The 4,263-nt window shown below is 42.9% G+C and overlaps 1 non-coding gene across 1 annotated transcript; it reads right to left on the bottom strand.

Moving 5' to 3' along the window:
- Positions 1-792: 792 nt before the first annotated feature.
- On the bottom strand, positions 793-985 carry LOC114603641 (U2 spliceosomal RNA). Its single transcript, XR_003708118.2, has one exon. It is a non-coding gene; the product is annotated as a U2 spliceosomal RNA (small nuclear RNA).
- Positions 986-4,263: the final 3,278 nt, after the last annotated feature.

Genomic DNA, 4,263 nt, shown 5'->3' with positions numbered 1-4,263 from the left:
ATATGGGCAGACCTGCAAGGGGGATTCGTTCAGTCTGGGAATGGCATCTGCCTGTATGGAGCACCTCTTTGGAAATGGGTCAATCCATGACAGGGATGGGCTCACCTGACTATTGGGGTTTCCCTCAGTTTTTCATTTTTCCACCAGTCTTCAGTTCTCCATATTTCCATATCAATTTGCAATTTTTTTAAGTCCTCATGAAAATTCACCAGCATTTTATTGGGGATTTCTCCCTATGTATAGCTTTTTTTTTACAAAACAATTTCCCCTAAAAAATACATTTTAATTGATTTTAATTAAAGCACTGCCATGAATTATAAAAGAGCAGATCTTCAAAGCCATTAATTACAGCCCCCTTGGTGTCTTTGTGCTAACATTATAATGACAAGTGGGGTGGGGAAAAACACACAGTCTATCAACATGCAGTGGGGGAGATGGCAGCTAGAACTACCCAAGCAGAACTATTATTCTGACATCCTTGGCATTGGGCTTTCTGATTGGGAGAGGAGGCACATCTCCTGTGAATATGGGCAGACCTGCAAGGGGGATTCGTTCAGTCTGGGAATGGCATCTGCCTGTATGGAGCACCTCTTTGGAAATGGGTCAATCCATGACAGGGATGGGCTCACCTGACTATTGGGGTTTCCCTCAGTTTTTCATTTTTCCACCAGTCTTCAGTTCTCCATATTTCCATATCAATTTGCAATTTTTTTAAGTCCTCATGAAAATTCACCAGCATTTTATTGGGGATTTCTCCCTATGTATAGCTTTTTTTTTACAAAACAATTTCCCCTAAAAAATACATTTTAATAAGTTGTATTCATCAACATATGCATTTTACCCTAATATATACTTTCTTGGGAGGGCGGCGGCTGGAAAACTATGTTGCAAAATTCAGAGAAGCACGAATTTTGTGTTTTCCATCCTATTAAACTGACAAGAACAGATACTACACTTGATCTTAGCCAAAAGGCCGAGAAGTGATGTGTTTTCCATTCTAATATTGATTCGGTAGCTGCAAATTGTTGCTGTTGTTGTTACCCACTCTTCCTATCAAAGGAGCCCAAGGCAGCAAAACAACAAACAATTAAAACATCTTTTTTTAAAAAAATAATTTTTAACTGGGAAAGTTCTTGACTTAAAAGGCTTGTCTTCAGTAGGTACTAAACAGACAACAGTGATGGTGCCTGTCTAATATTCAGTAGAAGGCATTCCAAAGGTGCCACAGTGCTACAGACCTAATTCCTACACTGTGTGGAGCAGACCTCCTGATAAGATGCAAGGGGCCCTCAGCAGCAGAGCAGAGTGGTGGTTCATTATCATATATTTATTTATACTCCACCTTTTCCGCTGACAGGGACTCAAAGCAGCTTACAGATAAAAATGAGAACAGCTTAAATATACGAACAGGATGTATTGGGGTGAGAAAATCCTTCAGCTATTGGGCAAGTATTCAGATGAATTAGGCAGGTCCTCCATTAATTGTGAACTGAATCAAATTCCCTCCCCAGTTCCGTAATCCATATGCATCTTTGCAGAATGAATCTGTGGAAGCAGGAAAGTCAAATAAGACCACATTTGGAGTTTCATTGCTGGGAGTGGCAAGTGGGGAGAGCACAAGAGTGCTCAGCAGTGCCGGATTTATGTATAGGCTAAGTAGGATGAAGCCTAGGGCCTCTGAATCTAGGGGGCCTTGCCAGCCTGCCCGCTTCCCAGCAGGCAACCTCCCCCTCCCAAAATTGCAAACCCAAGACTTCATGCAAGGGCAGGGCAACTTATGCTAGCCAGTGGGGCCCAACTTTAGTTTTTTAGTTTTTTTGTTTGTTTGTTTGTTTGTTTGTTTTTTTTTTTGTAGGATGCCAGTTCACAGCCAAAGTCTGCAAAATCTTAGACATATAAATAAAATCCATCTAGATTGCTCTAGTGCGGGGGGGGGGGCCCTTAGGAGCGGCACGCGGGGCCCAATTTGGCCAAATTGCTCCAATTGCGTTAAGGTCAGCCCTGATCAGACTGGACAAGCCCTGTACCTTCTAGGTCCCTGGTGTCACTATTCAGAGTACTATTCAAGGACTTGTTATGGAAATAAAGGGGGGGTACTTATTGGAAATCAGTTCTGTCATCTCTCCCCCCCCCAAACCCCGGGGACGATGAACCCAGCCACCTTTTATTCACAGTCGCATAAGCACTACATTACAGCATGGCCATAAACCTGTATGTTCAACCGCTGAAATATACACTCAATATGTAGCAATGGAGATTTATGTTACTGCATTATGGATGAACACTGTGATTTATTAATGGACTCTGTATTTTTGGAATTACCTAAGAGCCACCAAGAGGGAGCACTAGAATCTGACAACTAACCAATCGGGTACTGCCAAACAGTGACCCCTATTGCTGAAAGCAGGTAACCAGCAGGAAACGCTTCAGCTCAGCCTTTGCACTGTTTACTGAGCACCCCCTGCTGTGCAGATAATGGAGAAAGCTCTAAAAATGCTTTTGCAGTTAATCAAAACTATCCAGCAATATCAAGTTGTAGGAAAACTGGTGTTATTAGCAGTAATCCTTCTAGTTGGTTAATTGGTTCGGCAACTTCCATGGACATGACATGTAATGCTAATTATTTCCCCCAAGAGTTAAATGATAACAAATCAGAGGCAGCTACAGTTGCAAATGGCAACAAAATATATGTGAAAGGAAGAGGAGCAAATTTCCTCAAGTGTGTTGCAGGTAGAAATACTGTTTGTAATGAAGTGAGAGCAGTAGTTTACTTGCTTGAATTAACAAATAATAAAGTTTTGAGAATTTATATTCTAGATTAAAACTGATTACTTAATTGAGAAGGAGATTGTAACAAAAACACTGGAGCCTAATTTCAATAGTAGAGTGCCTGGTATCTGGTGGGCAGACCAAAGCACTCGTTAGGAGAGCTATGAGATTCAGGTGAGGGTCAAATGCCTTGTCAATCCCAGCAGGTATATAAGAGGCCTGCGGTGAAGACAACAATGGAAGTGATTCCCTTTATGGGTGAGTGCATGAATTAGAGCTAGGTTTGTGGCCGAGGCAGTTAAAGCATCCCTCCACTTATGCAGAGGTTAAGGCCCAGGCCTTATTTTAAGTATAACATTACAAGTTCATTTTCCTAAGAAAGAATGCTTATTCCACAAAATGTCCTTTAGAAGAGAAATTGTGAATTGCAGAATTTTAAATCCCCATCATCCTTGGCTTCACTCAATTTTGTTTATAACATTCTTCCATTTTCTTTTAGTTGTGAGGGTGGGGGAGGGGGAGGGGCCTCACAAGTGGAGTAGCCTAAGGCCTCTCTTCATCTAAATCTGGCCCTGGTGCTCAGGTTCTGTTTTTAGGCCATAGGTATCTGGCTGGCCCTGTGAGAATAGCATCCCTGGTCACCCAATGGTCAATCTAACTCAGCTGCCACTAGATCTACAGGTCTTAGGGATAGATGAGTGCCATACAGCTGCTGCACAAGATCCTTTAACTGGCACTTAGCATCTAGGGCCAGCATAAGAACATAATGACTCCATCTAGTCCAGAATTCTATTCTCCCAGTGATTACCAGATGCCTGTGAGAAGCCCGCAAGGAGGCTATGGGCACAACAGCATCTTCCACTTATGATCCCCCGCATCTGGCATTCAGAGACATGTTGTCTCCAGTACTGGAAGTAATATACAGCCATCATGACAAGCAGCCATTGAGAGTCTTGACCTCTGTGAATTTCAGAACCCCAATCATGGCAAATTATCCAGTAAGCCACCCCTCCCTGGTCTTAAGTTCTGCTCTAAGGCATTCAGAAATTTAAGGACATCCTGAACACACTTATCCTACTCCCTGTGGATCGTTGGTATCCTTCATCCAGCTCCGACTCAAGGAAGGGAGCAACGTCCATATCCTTGGAATGACTCTCCTTCAATTGGAAGCCACAACTCAAGGGACATTTTACCAGTGTGGCTGGGCCCAGCCGGCCTCGTTATCCAGTCTCAGAAATGCTGCTTAAGCCCCCCTCTGTATTCATCTCCCAAACAAGCATATGATTCCTTCAGCAATGCATCTCAGCTGAAACTTTACCCAAGTTGTAGTATGTAGTAAACTGGTCCGTCAACTCTTGTCTCTTTTTCTTTTCACTGTTCAAAGAGAGATCTGTCTGTTGCTACCTTAAAATCTTAGCAAAACACACATCTGGTAACTGCCCCTTCTCTTCTCCCCCCCCCCCCTTCATGTTTCCACTGGTTTTTCAGACTTCC

The sequence above is a fragment of the Podarcis muralis genome, chromosome 7 (assembly GCF_964188315.1).
Source record: "Podarcis muralis chromosome 7, rPodMur119.hap1.1, whole genome shotgun sequence".
NCBI lineage: Eukaryota > Metazoa > Chordata > Lepidosauria > Squamata > Lacertidae > Podarcis > Podarcis muralis.
This window is presented reverse-complemented; position numbering and strand designations above follow the sequence as displayed.